This window comes from Crinia signifera, chromosome 5, assembly GCF_055691185.1.
Source record: "Crinia signifera chromosome 5, ASM5569118v1, whole genome shotgun sequence".
Lineage (NCBI taxonomy): Eukaryota > Metazoa > Chordata > Amphibia > Anura > Myobatrachidae > Crinia > Crinia signifera.
The window spans coordinates 236,254,101-236,274,264 of NC_139221.1; the positions used below are offsets into that span (position 1 = coordinate 236,254,101).

Consider the following 20,164-nt stretch of genomic DNA (forward strand, 5'->3'; position numbering starts at 1 on the left):
GAGGGATAAAGCAGACAAATAAGTAGGCCACTAGATATTTCTTCTGATACCACCTTTGGCATACCTCCCAACTTCTTTGCTTCATAAATAGGGACACTCGTGCGGCGAAGCCGTGCGAGCGCCCGAAAAGGGGGCGTGGCATATGCAAATGAGGGTGCGGCTTATGCTAATTAGCCGCAACCTCATTTTCATACGAGAATAGACGCTGTGCGCATGCGCACAGCGTCTATTCTATTAGATTGGGGGGTCTCCCAACTGCCACCCCCCGCAGCGGGACAATGCCTGCCGCGGGTGGGACAGCGGGACATCACCCGAAAATCGGGAATGTCCCGCTGTAATCGTGACAGTTGGGAGGTATGCCTTTGGTCGGGCCTGGAATTATGTAGAATAAAATAGTTTGAGATAAATTAAATGCATTTGGGCTTATTATAATTCATCTTGATATGTGAAGTCAAAGTACTAAGATAAAGAGGGGTATTCAATCCCGGGTCACGACTGTCGGGACGTCCTGACAGTTGTGACCCTGGCCCGCTCGCCTATTATTCGTACAGCGAAAAAGGGGCATGTCTGCGGAAACGGCTGTGGATTGTCGAGATACCACAGTGATCTCAACAATTCATGGCCGTTCTAAGCAAAACAGGCCTCGACTGCTTTTAAAGACAGCATTGACTAGGCACCAACTGCTATTTACCTCATCGGAAATAGTGGCGGGGGATTGAATACCGCCCAAGACTGCAACATTTATTTACAGTACAGTTTAACTGACATGGAGAGAGATAAAATACAATTTTTTTATTTATTTTTCAAACACAGCTGGTGACATGTACAGTAAGAGCGGATTGGCTGTTACTTTGGCCCTTATTCTGATCGGTGCGGCCGGAGCCGATTATGAGGCCAGGACCGTGCGTGCGAAACCCCGCCTTCCATACGGATCGCCAACTCCGTCCGTATGCGGTAAGAAGCTGTCCGAACGGACCGCACGTGTATTTTTCACGGAATACGCCTCCTCCATCTAAGGGAACCTCCCCCATCATTCGATGGTCGCAGACCATCGAATGCAGGACCGAGTGCTCCACCAGCACCCGCATCCTCAGACCACACGGACATTTTTCTGTGCAAAAGCAGGGATCTGGGCGGGCAGCTGACATCCGGCGATGTCATATATCCGCCCCCTACACGTGCGTCACGGCCGCATTACCATACGTACGCCCAGCGTTTTCATGGGAACGCCCATGAAACGCGGGGCGTATGCATATGGTAATGAGCCCAAATAGCCCTTCACGCCCCTCTCCACCCCCTGTTCGGAGTGTTCACATATCATGCGGGATTTGGCCGTACGCCCCGCTCGCACATGCGCAGAGACGCCTCTGCACATGCGCAGACACAAAACATCGGCGGGCCGAACGCACGCGGATATATCCGCACCGATCAGAATAAGGGCCTTTATTTTCCACTTTATCTCCACGGCTTAGTACATAGAACCCTATATCTTAAATACACGTACATATACATATTTAAATGTCCTTCCCACTTTATAAACCAAAAACTATTAGTTTTGGCAGAGAATTAATGACACAATGGGAGAAAAATAGTTTCTGTGCATAGAAACTTTTAAATCTAAATGATTAGCTTGCAGACTATAGGTAAGATACAGTAAGTTCCAATGGTAGATTGGTTAAATCAAACACATGATCCAGGAACTGTGCACTTTTAGTTCTGACTCCCTTTATTAAGGTCTCAAGGTCACCTTTTCCCCAAACTTTTACATTTCCTCAATCTTTAGTTTTGTTGTAGTCAGAAGACATCAGAGATATCCAGATGCAAATTGTTCTTGTTATACTTAATATTTGCTGCTAACCCCCCAATTATCCGCAAATATTATATGATAAATGGGCCCCAAAGTGAGGTATACTAGACTGGTGCTCTGCATGGTCTACTGGACACAGTGCCAGGTTAAGCCTTCGGGGGGCCCGGGGCACTTTAGACAGGGGGCCCCCTTGCACTTGTCATTACTGGCCGCAAACTGCATGGGGGAATATTACACTGTCAAAACACAGAGTAAAGGCAGTATAAACTTGGTCAATGGGTAACTTCAGGGGATATATATATATATATATATACATACACATATACCCACACACACACACACACATCATACATCATACATACATACCACATGAAAAGCCTGTGTTTGTCCCTCTGCACCTTACTCTGTAGGTGATCTCACAGTCCCAGTGCTGCCTCTGATTAAAAACCCACCCATGACTAGGCTGCTGCTGCTGTTATCCATGGGCCTGAGAAGCATGTAATGAGCTCCACCAATCAGAGCTCAGCATAAACGTCTCAGCCTTTGCCCTCTGGTGCAAAGTGTCATGGGACTTGGTCAACTCCCAGTAATGCACTGCACACTTGGCTCCCAATGCTCAGCACCATTAATCATTGTCACATTGGCAGATAGGTGAATCTGCAGCAGTACCCCACTCCCATGCACAAAACCTTTAGCTAAAAAAAAACACAGGGGGCCCCTACCTAGAGGGGGGCCCAGGGGCACTGACCCCTTGTGCCCCCATTATAATCCGGCCCTGACTGGACATCAGCTATGGCTCTACACTACATTGTAATTAACAGATTGTGGCATTGTACCTTCGTTAGAATCCATTACATGTCTGTGTTAAACCGTGAATACACATTGCAATCCTGTACCACAACTACCAGCCAGGCTGCAGCATGCAGAGCAAGTCACATTTGCCTTGCTAATCTATATATTCCATGCCAATTGCTAATTTTTAGTTTTACTTTAAACATCTGGTGAAGATAATAGACAAAACCCCATCTAACTATACCTGAAGCAAATCTTCAAAAGAAAACCAGGTTAAACTGGGTACACATTATTTATTTTATTTATTATCAATTTCTTATATAGCGCACACATATTCCGCAGCGCTTTACAGAGTATACTGTAGTTGAACATTCACATCAGTCCCTGCCCCAGTGGAGCTTACAATCTGTATTCCCTACCACATGTACACGTGCCCACAGACATTCTAGGGTTAATTTTTGTTGAAAGCCAATTGACCTACCACTTTATTTTTGGATTGTGGGAGGAAACAGAGTACCTGGAGGAAACCCACGCGAGTACGGGGAGAATATACAAACTCTGCACAGTTAGGGCCATGGTGGGAATTTAATCCATGACCTCAGTGCTGTGAGGCAGTAATGCTAACCATTACACCATCCATGCTGCCCACATTAGATGATAATGTGTACCCAGCGACCTTATTGATGACAGGAACCAGCAGGAAGCCTGCATCGGCCAGTGCATACACATTGCCCAATGCCATCCGAGAGGTCAGAATGCAGCATGACTCTCACTAGTGATATCCTCCGTCGTTATAGAGAAATGATAGCTTGAATCTGATTAGTTGGTATGGGAAACAGCATTGTCTGTTTTACAAGCTTTACTAAATCTGCCTTGAGTTTTATTTTGTTTTCGCAATTATTCAAAGAAGCATAGAACTCTGATATGTCTCATAACTTGTATTTACTGTAGTTGTCACCAAGTAATTTTGCTCACTCTCCCCTCAACACCGATACTATAGCAATATATGGGTCTTTCTCTGTGCTGATAGGTATATACAGTATTTCGTTATATATATATATTAAGTAAAGTGAATCAGGACACAGGTGTTTGGTAGATACAACATGCATGAGTACAGTCAGTGTAATGCTAAGTCATGTAAAACTACAATCAATTGTATAATCGTATAATCCTTTGAAGCATTATTATTGACGTGGCAAGACACGTGTATGCTGCACATGTTTCCTGTTATATAATCATCATGTTTTACTTCAGCACATCACTGTTGTTTATATGAAAAAAGATCAGAAGAATGTAAGGTCCAAGGTGCTTTAAAAAATACTATCTACTAGTATTAGGAAAACCAGTGCTAGTGGCTGGTAATCCTAAAACACAGGGCCGGTGCGGGAAGCGCTGATGGGTTTGAAAACTCGCCGCACTCTGCTGCGGAATGTTTTCAAACCCAGCAGCGCTTCCTGCGCCGCCGCCTGGCTGCCGGATAGCGCGCATCACTGCAGGGACCCCGCCGCCAGATCACACAGTGCCGCAGGTACCCGGCACGGACACCCCTGCAGCCTCCATGCGAGAGGCGAGGGGCGAAGTGCCGCCCTCCAGTGGCTGGCGCCCTAGGCAAATGCCTAGATTTGCCTAGTGGTGGCGCCGGCCCTGCTAAAACGTGTGGACATTTACAATTGTACTCCACCGCACAACTGACCCTAAAGTTGGCAGGTAATCACAATGTAATTTCATATTGGTTTTTAAATGTATCAATAAAAATATTTTAACCAGAAGAAGTTGTTATAAAAATGTGGATATAAGGGCCATTATACTATAGATGTCATGATTCAAGAAGGTTTGGGAACTACTGCTGTAGAGTTAATTTTTTATTAAATCCCATGTCAACTCCAGAGGTGCCTACTCTTATGGGATGTCACTGGGAAGACTCCATAATAAGGTGGGATGACTATCAGACTCCTGAGACAGCAGACAATTCTCCCGCGTGTGCATACAGGGTGGTGGTGGGAAGATCATGGTTTGAACTATGTCATCAAGCCCTGTGCACTCCAGCAAACATCCAATAATGTCTAAATGTACAGTATATAAAAGCCAACATTATATGAACATATTGCTCTAAATCTTATAGATCACACTTCCTCATGCAATGCCAGAATGGTTGATTCTGGGCAAACGGGTTGATTCTGTCACCTGTAATCCACCCCATCTTTGGCTAAGACTGAAATATGAATTTTCCTTATGACTCCCTTTAATGGCATCCTGAACAGATACCAGAAGACTGCCACAGGTATTGCTTGTGATGGATCTCTGTTTAGCAAAACAAGCTGTAAGAGACTTGGCTGAGTGGAAACAGCTGGGAAGTGATACAGTGGGCAGATTAATACCCCTTTTACACCAAAACGCCGGGTCGCACCCAGCTTTTTTAGACCTAGGTTCAAGCCGGGTGCGACCCGGCGTTTAGTGCCATTTACACCGGGCGGACAGCCCGACCCGCACACGCGCCCGCCCCCCCCCCCCCCGGAGCTTTGAGATGACAGCGCGATGTCATCTCCAAGCGCCAATCACCGCCGCGCGCCGCCGCCGGACCGGAACGCTGCTGGGGGCAGCCCAGCACTAAGGTAAGCTGCTAGGCTGCCCCCAGTCCCCGCGCACACTCCCCCCGCCGTCGCACAGGAGGTGAATGGATGCCGCACCCAGGCATCCGTTCACCTCCCTCCCCCGCCGCCGCTGCTGCTGCTGTCTGCAGGGTATAGCAGACAGCAGTGCCGGCTGTCAGTGACTGTCAGGCTGACAACCCGTCCAACCTGCGGACGCTGCGGTCCGCAGGTTGGACGTTCCCCATTCATGTAAATGGGAGCCGGGTCATCCGACCCGGCGTTCCCATTTACACCGCCCTCTACCCAGGTCCTAGCCGTGTTCTACCCAGGTCAGGACCTGGGTAGAAGTCCCGTGTAAAGGGACACGGCGTTAGGGATTTACACCGCCGAAGATCCGGGTCTAACCCGCCTCTGACCTGGATTTTTCGGCGGTGTAAAAGGGGTATTATTAAGCTTGGAGAAGAGATAAACTGGAGATAAAGCGGAGAAAAGGTAAAAGGAGATAAAGCACCAGCCGATCAAATCCCAACTGTCTTTGTCAAACACAGCTGATTGGCTGTGCTTTATCTCCTTTTACCTTTTCTCTGCTTTATCTCCAGTTTATCTCTTCTCCGAACTTAATAAATCTGCCCCTCAGTGTGACAAACCCTGTCTCAGAATCCACATACTGTATTCTAGCCTGTCTGTGGCAACATCTTTTCAGTTCCCCCTTTTCAAAACACATGACAGTAGGTGCCTGAAGGTAAATGCACCAGGCTTTTGGAAAATAAATGTCTATCCCTGTGATTAATGATGTCACTACCTTTGGCAAAACCTCTTTCACTGATAAAACACAAATGTTTTGGGGCTTTATACTCACCTGACTCCTGTTGGGATTCCCTCCTTTGGGATGCCGGCGTTGGTATTCTTACTGCCGCTATCTTGACCCTCGGTCATCCATTTGTATAAAAGAGACATGGCTAAAATAACCGGATTTAAAATGGGATTGCTAACATAGTATACATTAGGCATGATCTGTATTTATGAGGTGCTCTCTCCAGGATTAGGTACCAAAATGTTGTCATTTGGTTTGCGGCATGTTAAGAATATTTTTCTTGGCCGGACTAATGTTCTCCGTGTTATTACAAATTAAGATGCCATCTACATCTATGCCTGTTTTGTATCTTTTGTTATTTATCATAATGCCTTGCATTTATACATCCTGTTCAAAATATGCTTTATGTGATGACCTAGACAGCTCCTGGTTTCGTATACTAAATGACCACTGTGTCACTGTTATATCCTGACACTACTTATCCTGTGACTATACAGGTCACTGCACTGTCAGTCCATGTGTCTTTTATCCATCTCTATTACATATTGGGGGGGGGGGGGGGGGGGAGGTGTCAATTAGGTTTTTAGGCTAGTTTAGCTAATATAAGCTGAAGGCCACTAATTTATCCCCTTAGAATAGTTAATATAGATAGCTGGGGGGGGGGGGGGAGTTGTTCGGGATCCAGATATACCTAGGTTGTGGTTAGGTCATACAGGATGGGGGGGTTCTGGGGAGGTTTGTTTTGGGTCCTTTTGGGGGGGGGTTTGCTTTGGGTAGTATAGGTAGCATGTTATAGATAGTGGGCTATTATAGTTTGGACAGTGGTGTTTTTGACTGATGATTGCGTAGTATTGTAATCTGATGGTGCGTAATGGTTATTCGAGAGATATGATGTTATACTTATACCTCCTTTCAAATTGCTGGTCGTGAAGACCGGGATGGCGCCTCCAGGAGTTGGTGCACTTATTTTTGCTGATATCCGATTTATATATCCTTACATTTGTGTACGAGAATATATATGAATACTCCTATGATTTTCCTCTACGTATTTGTTTTCAGATATGCCATCATTGATATATGCACCCTATGTAGCTCCACTGTTTGTACGGTTTTGTTTGTCTTCTCTGTAAAACCAATAAAAATCACTCAATTTAACAACAACAAAAAAAAGAATATTTTTCTTTGAACTCTGATAGTATTGCAATTACTGTATGTTGATTTGAGTGACCCATTAAGTAATGCTGGGAAAATGTTCTCTCGTCTGCAGGTTTTTTTTTTTTAGAAAGACATGCTGAAAGGAAAGAGATACTGGGGAAGAACCTTTTGTGAGAAACATTCACTTTCAAGAACAATACCTCCATGCATCTATAACATGCTTTCATTTGGAAGCTGCACTATTTTGTACAGCAATTTGTTGATTCCTACAAAATGATCCCAGCTGAGGGATGGAGCTCGTTATTCAGTTTGCTATGCTGTCTCTCTCACACTGCAGAAGAGCTGTGAGATATATATATATACACATATACGAGGTCAGCTTGGTAGTCAGTGTAGTAAAGCTTAACTCTGCAGTTAGGTCAAGCTCCCTCTGTACCACACACACACCTCTCCTGCAATGCAGGATGGAGGAACCTATGTGAAAGAGCATGATGCACACATGGCCCGATTAGGTTGTGGCTGGAGTTGCTATCACTTCTACTTCCTTGACAGCAGCAGTGATAGCTCAGTGTGGTACTGCAGCAGGAGGTGTCTATTACATGCAGACCCCTTATTCTGCAGTAATGATCTGACCTACAGATTAGGACACAACATTGGATCATTCCCCACAAGCTGCCTGTCACCAAGGCCAGGAAATATCTGGCCTCTTCCCTCCCACAAAATGGCAGTGACACACCTTCTGTTAGAAAAACAGAGGCCGTCCCTGCACAACCCCCAAATTATGTTAGACTGTCAATCACTGATAGTGTGCCATAGTGTATCAGACGTTGCAGGACCCCTTCTTGCACGCACAGAACAGGTCCTGCACATGCACAAAGTACCGCGTTTGCTACACTAGATAGCTTTGATAAAGCTACCTAGTGTAGCAAAAAGCATCGGGGTTATATGTTAGAGTTATATGGACACCCACTACCTACAGAAAATCCCAGATTCCAGTCCAAACCAACCCTTGGGGACTTCCTTTGCCTCTAACCAACTAAAGGCATTTTGGGCTTTGCACCACCAGAGACACAGGCGGGCGTGAGACTGCAGAGACCCAGGTTAGGATGAGGCTGCAGAGACACGGGTGAGGATGAGGCTGCAGAGACACGGTTGAGGGTGAGGCTGCAGAAACATGGGTGAGGATGAGGCTGCAGAAACATGGGTGAGGCTGCAGAGACACGAGTGAGGGTGAGGCTGCAGAGACATGGGTGAGGATATGGCTGCAGAGACATGGGTGAGGCTGTAGAGACACAGGTGAGGATGAGGCTGCAGAGACACGGGTGAGGATGAGGCTGCAGAGAAACGGGTGAGGATGAGGCTGCAGAGAAACGGGCGGGCGTGAGACTGCAGAGACAAGGGTGAGGATGAGGCTGCAGAGACACGGGTGAGGCTGCAGAGACACGAGTGAGGGTAAGGCTGCCGAGACACGGGTGAGGATGAGGCTGCAGAAACATGGGTGAGGATGAGGCTACAGAGACACGGGTGAGGATTAGGCTGCAGAGAAATGGGTGAGGATGATGAGGCTGCTGAAACACGGGTGAGGATGAGGCTGCAGAGACACGGGTGAGGATAAGGCCGCAGAGACACGGGTGAGGATGAGGCCGCAGAGACACGGGTGAGGATGAGGCTGCAGAGACACGGGTGAGGATGAGGCTGCAGAGACACGGGTGAGGATGAGGCTGCAGAGACACGGGTGAGGATAAGGCCGCAGAGACACGGGTGAGGATGAGGCCGCAGAGACATGGGTAAGGATGAGGCTGCAGAGACCTGGGTGAGGATGAGGCTGCAGAGACCTGGGTGAGGATGAGGCTGCAGAGACCAGGGTGAGGATGAGGCTGCAGAGACCAGGGTGAGGATGCGGCTGCAGAGACACAGGTGAGGATGAGACATGGGTAAGGCTGCAGAGACACAGGTGAGGATGAGGCTGCAGAGAAATGGGTGAGGATGAGGCTGCAGAGATATGGGTGAGGATGAGGCTGCAGAGACACAGGTGAGGATGAGGCTGCAGAGACACAGGGGGACGATCCACTAGTAGGCTGAAACCTCAAAATCATGAGTTCACAAGATATCTGTTGCCAGCCTTACCCTACAATAACTGTATATTTATACTAGACTTCTTAAATTCATTACATTTTACATGTAATACAGACATATTTACAATCAGAAAATAATGCCTATTAGGTTTCTGCCAAGTACATAGCGGCTGAGATGATCAGCAATAAATAACGTGAAAATAGAAGTGAAATGCTGACATTGTGCACCCACGCTCAGCTTGTTCTCCTTCATTGCAGATGTTACTAGATAGACTGTCTGTCCAATAAATGCTAATAGGTGTTCTTTTAAGACTACAAACAACTTTAACAGCTACCTTCTGGTCCATTAACAGAGAGCGGGCTACAGTAATGCTGCTCTGGGAAATGTCAAACATGAAGCACACTACTGATGTGATCTACAGATGGAAAACCAGCACCACACGCAAAGAAAGTTCTATATGCAGTAGATGGTCTGCAATGATCGAATGATTTCTGCCCTGCATGCAAGCTGCGGGACAGATATTCACATGCATGCGGGGGAATTCTGTGTGTGGGGTTTAATTGACTTGCAATACTGTGAAATCCGCAGGTTTGCGAGTCACCCTGAAAAGTTAGTTGCCCTTAATATAATGTAAAATCTATATATGATTGAAAATAATATTAAAAGTTCCTTCATAATTGCCACTCTAAACTGTAGCCAATTGCATGAAACCATTGGTTTATTAAAGTTCACAAAGTTTTGGACCAAACAGGTAGTTTCTCAGGTAAAACCGCTTTACTTGAGAAATGACTTAAGTAGTGCAAAACATTTTAAACTTTAATAAACCAACTCGTTTATGCAGTCGATTTGGTTGGAGTGTATTCATCAAGGTACCGGTACCAACGCGTTTGGAAACACTAGAGGTTAAATTTACTAGAGCTTTTTTTAAAATAAAAGAGGTGATATTGCCCCTAGCCACCAATCAGTCTGTCTATAGTTTCTCTATTGCATCCAAGACAAATGATAGGCCAAATCTAATTGGTTGCTATGGGCAACAGCACCTCTTTTGATTTCAGAAGCTTTAGTAAATTTACTCCTAGGTTTATTCTTTATGGTGTCTCGAAACACATTGCCCCCGATATCTTGACTCCCAACACTTTGGACTCACCTGTGGATTCTTACGTAATCACCGGAACACAGAGGAGCCATAGCAGGATATTTTGGACTACCTTGCTAACACCATCTGCGGCTCCTCCACTTATCTTCCGGTTCGATCCACTATTACAATATTCTTATATTTACGCATTTTATATCCTTTTAATGTGTTTTATTGCCATTCATATGAGCTAATTTTAACATGCAGTCTGGGTAAATTAGTCCCGTTAAAAAGATAAAATACAATCAGTCCATTTCGATGTATTTTCCACTGGTAAGCATCCAATACATAAATATTTCTCTCTGTTCAACTACATTTCAATGGGTAATCCATTTTAATGTATAGGCTTGACAAAAAAGGTATTATACCAGGACTAGCGCAGAAACACCAACAGTTTGCAGCTTTGGTGCACACCAAGTGTCCTGTCATTATGAACACTCAAAACAATACGTGACAAGTGAAAAATATTGGTGACACCACTTAGCGCTAACTGAATATTTACATAAGGTTGCACACATCTTTCATGGTACAGGAGTCCAGATGTGTTCCGGTTTAACAAGTACCTAGAACAACACAAATGATATACCCTTTTTCCCACGTTAGTGGGAGGATTGGAAATCAAGGGTATATCAATACGAAAAGGATCATAGTGTAGTATCCAAGTATAACAGAGAATTTTATTATATACAGGGAACTCACAATATTGGTAGATAAAATAGCATATGATCACAATTCCTTAAGGCAAAGCTGCTGCAAGAAAACTTCTCCCATCTGACCTTGGCTCCAGATGTTATATTAAGGAAGCTCCGGGCACCGGTATCCTCAGTCTCCCAATGGTCCAGGCAGGGTGGGTAGCAGTCCAGCCAACAAGTCAATAGTATGCGCCTCACTTAATGCATTTCGGACGAGTCGTCCTTCTTCAGAAGTGTGAAGTTTGAAGAATGGGAGAAGTTTTCTTGCAGCAGCTTTGCCTTAAGGAATTGTGATCATATGCTATTTTATCTACCAATATTGTGAGTTCCCTGTATATAATAAAATTCTCTGTTATACTTGGATACTACACTTTGATCCTTTTTGTATTGATATACCCTTGATTTCCAATCCTCCTACTAACGTGGGAAAAAGGGTATATCATTTGTGTTGTTCTAGGTACTTGTTAAACCGGAACAAATCTGGACTCCTGTACCATGAAAGATATGTACAACCTTATGTGAATATTCAGTTAGCGCTGAGTGGTGTCACCGATCTTTTTCACTTGTAATGTATAGGCTTGCTATTTAGAAAGTGCCCATAAATTCTCCTCACATACTGGCCCTTATTCAGATCTGATCGCAGTACAAATTTGTTTTCAAAATGGTTGAAACCATGTGCAATGCAGGTGGGGCAGATGTAACATATGCAGAGAGAGTTTGATTTTTGCTAGTTATTTTGTTTCCATGCAGGGTAAATACTGGCTGCATTACTTTTACACTGCAATTTAGATTTAGGTTTCAACACAACGCACCCAAAATTAACTCTCTCTATACATGTTACATCTGCCCCAATTGCAGTGCACATGGTTTTGCCCATTTGAGAAAAAAATTGTACTGCGATCAGATCTGAATAAGGGCCACTGTACCTTCCAAGTTATACACCTGGTTAGTTGTGCACACCCTAAAGCCTGATAGAGACACTTTTACTAAGTTACTCACTTTGCCACACATTGATGACTATATTTCCTATGTTCTATACATTTAAGATCAGAAATTGGTGAGTTTATGATATTGTACGGCAATTTCCCTTTAAAGATAGAGATTTGAAAACTGCTGTTTATACTACAAATATTTTAAAAAAGTTATATCGCAATCTTGCAAATTTTTCTTTACTAAATTCTTTCCTTTGTTATAGAATTTTATTACACCCAGCAAATTTAAACGTGAAATCATATCTGTAGTGACAAGCTGCTGTGTCTGCCACTGTCACACATTCGTTCAGTTTTGACAGATCGGGTTTTATGTATAAAACTACAGCGAGACTGAAAAATAATGTCCTTAACCCCTTCCTGACAGAGCTAGTTTTTGCGTTCCTGACAGAGCCATTTTTTTCAAATCTGACATGTCTCACTTAAGTGGGGATAACTTTTTTTTGCTTTTACTTATCCCAGTGATTTTGAGATTGTTTTTTCGTGACACATTGTACTTCAAATTAGTGGTAAATTTGGGTCGATACAGTCTGTGTTTTTTTGTGAAAAATACCAAAATGTCGTGAAAAAATGGAAAATTTAGCGATTTGCAAAATGTTAAATTTTCTGCTTGTGAGACAAATAATCATACCACTCAAAATAGTTAATAACTAACATAGACCATATGTCTACTTTATGTTTCCATCATTATTTCAACTTCCTTTTAATTTTTTTGGACACTAGGAGGCTTACAATATGAATAGCAAATTCTCAAATTTTCAAGAAAATTTTTAACACTGATTTTTTTAGGGACCAGTTCAGTTCTGATATGACTTTGAGGGACTTGTATGTGAGACACCCCCATAAATGATGCCATTTGAAAAACTGCACCCCTCACAGTATTCAAAACAGCATTTTGGAAGTTTGTTAACCCTTTAGGTGTTTCACAGGAATTAAAACAAAGTGTAGGTGAAATTTCAAAATTTCATTTTTTTTGCAGATTTGCAATTTTAATACATTTTTCTAAGGAACACAGTACATTTTACTAGAGAAATGTGACTAAAAATTGATTCCCCCAATTCTTTTGTTTTCAAAAATATCCTATATGTGGCCCTAGTGTGCACGTTGACCAAACCACAGGCTTCATAATAGAAGGAGCACCTACTTGATTTTGGAGCCTCCTTTTTATGAGATTATTTTTTAGGCACCATGTAGGTTTCTAGGCACCATAAGATGCTAAAATTTAGGAACCCCCCCACAAGTTACCCCATTTTGCAAACTACACCCCTCAGGGAATTCATCTAGGGGTATAGTGTACATTTCAAACCCCCAGGGGTTTCACCAATTGTGGTACAACTGGGCAGTGAAAATGAAAAATTACATTTTTTACACAAAAATGCAGTTCTGGCTCAAAATTTTTCATTTTCACAAGGAATGAAGGAGACAAAGCACCCCAAAATCTGTGCCCCAATTTCTCCCGAGTACCGCAATGCCTCACATGTGACCAAAAAATACCAGTTGGGTGCATGGCAGGACTCAGAAGGGAAGGAGTGATTTTTGGATTTTGCAGCTCAGATTCTGGTGGAATTTTGGTGGGTGCTATGTCGCATTAGCAAGACCCCCCAAGCACCAAGACAGTGGAACCCCCCCACAAGTGACCCCATTTTGCAAACTACACCCCTCAGGGAATTCATCTAGGGGTATAGTGTACATTTCAAACCCCCAGGGGTTTCACCAATTTTGATACAAGTGGGCAGTGAAAATGAAAAATTACATTTTTTTACACAAAAATGCAGTTCTGGCTCAAAATTTTTCATTTTCAGAAGGTATGAAGGAGAAAAAGCACCCCAAAATCTGTGCCCCAATTTCTCCCGAGTACGGCAATGCCTCACATGTGAACAAAAAATACCAGTTGGGTGCATGGCAGGACTCAGAAGGGAAGGAGTGATTTTTGGATTTTGCAGCTCAGATTCTGGTGGAATTTTGGTGGGTGCTATGTCGCATTAGCAAGACCCCCCAAGCACCAATACAGTGGAACCCCCCCACAAGTGACCCCATTTTGCAAACTACACCCCTCAGGGAATTCATCTAGGGGTATAGTGTACATTTCAAACCCCCAGGGGTTTCACCAATTTTGATACAAGTGGGCAGTGAACATGAAAAATTACATTTTTTTACACAAAAATTCAGTTCTGGCTCAAAATTTTTCATTTGCAGAAAGTATGAAGGAGAAAAAGCACCCCAAAATCTGTGCCCCAATTTCTCCCGAGTACGGCAATGCCTCACATGTGAACAAAAAATACCAGTTGGGTGCATGGCAGGACTCAGAAGGGAAGGAGTGATTTTTGGATTTTGCAGCACAGATTTTGGTGGAATGAATGGTGGGTGCTATGTTGCACCAATACAGTGGAACCCCCCCACAAGTCACCCCATTTTGCAAAGTACACCCCTCAGGGAATTCATCTAGGGGTATAGTGTACATTTCAAACCCCCAGGGGTTTCACCAATTTTGATACAAGTGGGCAGTGAAAATGAAAAATTACATTTTTTTACACAAAAATGCAGTTCTGGCTCAAAATTTTTCATTTTCAGAAGGTATGAAGGAGAAAAAGCACCCCAAAATCTGTGCCCCAATTTCTCCCGAGTACGGCAATGCCTCACATGTGACCAAAAAATACCAGTTGGGTGCATGGCAGGACTCAGAAGGGAAGGAGTGATTTTGGGATTTTGCAGCTCAGATTCTGGTGGAATTTTGGTGGGTGCTATGTCGCATTAGCAAGACCCCCCAAGCACCAAGACAGTGGAACCCCCCCACAAGTGACCCCATTTTGCAAACTACACCCCTCAGGGAATTCATCTAGGGGTATAGTGTACATTTCAAACCCCCAGGGGTTTCACCAATTTTGATACAAGTGGGCAGTGAACATGAAAAATTACATTTTTTTACACAAAAATGCAGTTCTGGCTCAAAATTTTTCATTTTCAGAAGGTATGAAGGAGAAAAAGCACCCCAAAATCTGTGCCCCAATTTCTCCCGAGTACGGCAATGCCTCACATGTGACCAAAAAATACCAGTTGGGTGCATGGCAGGACTCAGAAGGGAAGGAGTGATTTTTGGATTTTGCAGCTCAGATTCTGGTGGAATTTTGGTGGGTGCTATGTCGCATTAGCAAGACCCCCCAAGCACCAAGACAGTGGAACCCCCCACAAGTGACCCCATTTTGCAAACTACACCCCTCAGGGAATTCATCTAGGGGTATAGTGTACATTTCAAACCCCCAGGGGTTTCACCAATTTTGATACAAGTGGGCAGTGAACATGAAAAATTACATTTTTTTACACAAAAATGCAGTTCTGGCTCAAAATTTTTCATTTTCAGAAGGTATGAAGGAGAAAAAGCACCCCAAAATCTGTGCCCCAATTTCTCCCGAGTACGGCAATGCCTCACATGTGACCAAAAAATACCAGTTGGGTGCATGGCAGGACTCAGAAGGGAAGGAGTGATTTTTGGATTTTGCAGCTCAGATTCTGGTGGAATTTTGGTGGGTGCTATGTCGCATTAGCAAGACCCCCCAAGCACCAAGACAGTGGAACCCCCCCACAAGTGACCCCATTTTGCAAACTACACCCCTCAGGGAATTCATCTAGGGGTATAGTGTACATTTCAAACCCCCAGGGGTTTCACCAATTTTGATACAAGTGGGCAGTGAACATGAAAAATTACATTTTTTTACACAAAAATGCAGTTCTGGCTCAAAATTTTTCATTTTCACAAGGAATGAAGGAGAAAAAGCACCCCAAAATCTGTGCCCCAATATCTCCCAAGTACGGCAATGCCTCACATGTGACCAAAAAATACCAGTTGGGTGCATGGCAGGACTCAGAAGGGAAGGAGTGATTTTTGGATTTTGCAGCACAGATTTTGGTGGAATGAATGGTGGGTGCTATGTTGCACCAATACAGTGGAACCCCCCCACAAGTCACCCCATTTTGCGAATTACACCCCTCAGGGAATTCATCTAGGGGTATAGTGTACATTTCAAACCCCCAGGGGTTTCACCAATTTTGATACAAGTGGGCAGTGAAAATGAAAAATTACATTTTTTTACACAAAAATGCAGTTCTGGCTCAAAATTTTTCATTTTCAGAAGGAATGAAGGAGACAAAGCACCCCAAAATCTGTGCCCCAATTTCTCCCGAGTACGGCAATGCCTCATGTGTGACCAAAAAGTGGCAGGACTCAGAAGGGAAGGAGTGATATTTGGAGTTTGCAGCACAAATTCTGGTGGAATGATGGTGGGTGCTATGTCGCATTAGCAAGACCCCCAAAGCACCAATACAGTGGAACCCCCCCACAAGTGACCCCATTTTGCAAACTACACCCCTCAGGGAATTCATCTAGGGGTATAGTGTACATTTCAAACCCCCAGGGGTTTCACCAATTTTGATAAAACTGGGCAGTGAACATGAAAAATTACATTTTTTTACACAAAAATGCAGTTCTGGCTCAAAATTTTTCATTTTCACAAGGAATGAAGGAGAAAAAGCACCCCAAAATCTGTGCCCCAATATCTCCCAAGTACGGCAATGCCTCACATGTGACCAAAAAATACCAGTTGGGTGCATGGCAGGACTCAGAAGGGAAGGAGTGATTTTTGGATTTTGCGGCTCAGATTCTGGTGGAATGAATGGTGGGTGCTATGTGGCATTAGCAAGACCCCCGAAGCACGGTGAAATTATGAACCTAATATTCCATAGATGTGTGGTATATTTTAAAACACTCCTTTATACATAGGCCGGGTTTGTCGGGGCAAGTGTCACACTGGAAAATAGTTTGCTTTCTTATTCCCTTTTTATAGCAAACTTTGCACCTTTTTTGTGTCCTGCCCTTTTTTCCAGTGGAGGGGATTTCATCAGGAAAATGCTGCCCTGGTACAATACGGGGGCCAGTACTAGAAGTACTGGGGCCCTCTGCCTGCTGGTTCCCAAATATTAGGCCCTTTATGACTTCCTCTTGAAAGTGCATAAATGTCCCCCTCTGGCCGGTAGAACGGAATAGCACGTAAGCGTTATACAGTGCCATCTGGATGATATACACGGCCACCTTCTTGTACCAGATTTTTGTTTTCCGCAGGGCACTGTACGGCTTCAGTACCTGATCTGAAAGATCCACTCCGCCCATGTACCTATTGTAATCCAGGATACAATTAGGTTTGGAGGTGTGGGTACTGGTACCTCGTACAGGGACGGAGGTGGTACTGTCTCCGTGAATTGTTGTCAGTATAAGGACATCCCTCTTGTCCTTATATTTGACCAACAACATATTTTCGTTGCATATTCCCCTGCTTTCACCCCTTCTCATTACTTGGGCAATGTGCGTTTTTGGGAGGCCTCTTTGGTTCTTGCGCACAGTACCGCAAGCTGCTGTACCTCTTGAACCAAGGGCCTTAAACAGGGGGATGCTAGTGTAAAAGTTATCCACATAGAGGTGATAACCTTTATCCAGGAAGGGGTGCACTAAATCCCAGACAATTTTCCCACTAACACCTACGAGGGAGGGGGGGCATTCTGGCGGTTCAATTCTTGAATCCTTCCCTTCATAAACCCTAAACCTGTGGGTGTACCCTGAGGTGCTTTCACACAGTTTATACATTTTTATGCCATACCTTGCCCTCTTACTGGGAAGGTACTGGCGGAATTTAACCCTTCCTTTAAAATGTATAAGGGACTCGTCGATAAAAATAAATTTTTCAGGGATGTACACCTCTTCAAATTTGGCACTGAAATGATCAATGACCGGCCTGACTTTGAATAGCCGGTCAAAGGTGGGATCATCTCTGGGTGGGCACTGTGCATTATCGGTGTAATGTATAAATTTAAGAATTGTCTCAAATCGAGTCCGGGTCATGGCCATACGGTAAAATGGAGTACTGTACAGAACATCTGTACTCCAATATTGCCTAATTTCTGGCTTTTTTACTATGCCCATATGAAACACCAGACCCCAAAACGTCATCATCTCTACTGCATCTACAGAGGTCCACCTAGCAAATGATGACGTGGGGTTTTGAGCAATAAACTGCTGGGCATATAAATTAGTTTGGTCCACCATTAAATTTATAAAATCATCAGAGAAAAATAATTTGAAAAAGTCAATTTCTCTGAGACCTGTGGAATCAAATTGGATTCCTGGCATGGCCAAAAACTCAGGAACCTGGGGCTCAAAATTGTCTGGTGGTGGGGTCCATACGAGATCAATTGTTGGGGGGGGGTCTCAGCTGCTCTACGGGGGCGTCTTTGAGGGGGTCCCTCATCACCAGAGGAGGAAGAGGAGCTTAAGACGAATCCTTCAAATTCCCCGCTTGCATCACTGGCTGTGTCTGAGTCAGAGGCAAGCATGGCATATGCCTCCTCCACTGAATACATTCTCCTGGATGACTGGGAGGACATTTGGGAGGACATTTGGGATGCCATTTTTATTTTTGTGTTACTGGTAGTGAAATGTTTCAACACGTGTATAGTGTAGGGGGGGGTACAAACTTTATTTCAACCCGGGGGGTATGTAGTGTGTAGTGTGTATGTAGTGCAGAAAAAAAAAAAATACTTTATACCAATAATAAAAAAAAAAAATGAAGGGGTTAAAAATAAAAAATTGAAGGGGTTAAAAAAAAAAAAAAAAAGGTCCTGCGCCAAAAATTGAGCACAGATGTTGGTCAGTAACGTCTGTCACTGAACAGCGCTCAAAGGCAACAGGAATTTGATCAAAAAAAAAAAAAAAATAGATCAACCCTGTGCCGAAAAAGATGATCAGTGATGTACGTCACTGATCAGCGCACAGCGGCCACAGGACACCCACAAAATCACAGTGTGTGTAAAAAAAAATTTAAAAAAAGACCCCACAGCACACACACAAAAAAAAAAGGTGATCAGTGATGCGACACTGATTACCAGTGAGGTGCAGCAGGTGCACAACCTTTGGTGCAACTGACAGTGCAACTGACAGGTATATATAAAAAAAAAAAACCTCTGTACCCCCAAAAAAGTTGCTGATCACCTCAGATATAGTGATCAGCACAAAAGGCGGGGGCAGCAGACACAAAATTTAGCAGTCTCTATCACTCTCTGTCACTATCTCTCTCTATCTCTCTATCTCTCACTATCTATCACTCTATGACACTGCAGCAGCAGCACTGACAGGTATATCTATATATAAAAAAAAACCTGCGCCCCCAAAAAGTTGCTGATCAGTTAATTTATACTGATCAGCACAAAAGGAGGGGGCAGCAGTCAGTTATATAAAAAATATATAGCACAATCTGTCACTATCTCTCTCTATCTCTCTATCTCTCTCTATCTCTCTATAACTATCACACTGCAGCAGCACAAAATATAGCACTCTGTCACTAGGCCTCTCTATCTATCTCTCTCTCTCTATCTCTCTCTCTCTATCTATAACTATATCACACTGCAGCAGCACAAAATATAGCACTCTCTGACACTATCTCTCTCTCTATCTCTCTCTATCTCTCTCTATCTCTCTCTATCTATCTCTCTATCTAGCTATTACACTGCAGCAGCACAATTTCACAGCACAGGAAGGCACAAGTAGCAACAGGATCCAGGAAGCATCCAGCACACTACAAGCACAGATCAAGCAGTGATCAAGCAGTGATGAAGCAGCGATCAGGTAAGTATGGAGCAAGGTTCTGGTCAGTATATGGCGGCAGGGGGGTACGGTGACCGCACTGCACGCTATTCCAGACCGGAATGGCGTCTGCAGTGCAGTCACCGTTAGTTTAAATCCCCCTCCTTGGCTGTGATTGGTCCGTCGGTCCGACGGACCAATCACGGCCTTTGGGGGCGGGCGGGGTGAGGTGGGGTGACACCAGTGTCACCCTTACACCCCGCGGTGATTGGTGCTGTACTTTACAGCACCAATCACCTCCGATCCCGTGTCACCGGCGAACGTTATTCGCCGGTGACACAGGAAAACGCTGTGAATGGCTGTTCACACTGAACAGCCAATCACAGCGATCGCCGACGGGGGGGCGGCATCGCAGCCACCCCTGGGCATGCACGGACATGTCTGCTGTCAGGGACAGCAGACATGTTGAAACTGTCACCGCGTCTATAG

General features: G+C 44.2%; 1 protein-coding gene across 3 annotated transcripts in view; it reads right to left on the bottom strand.

The window, feature by feature from the left end:
• Positions 1-20,164, bottom strand: part of ANO10 (anoctamin 10) — a 244,512-nt gene that overhangs the window by 87,125 nt on the left and 137,223 nt on the right. The gene's annotated exons all lie outside the window — the stretch shown is intronic.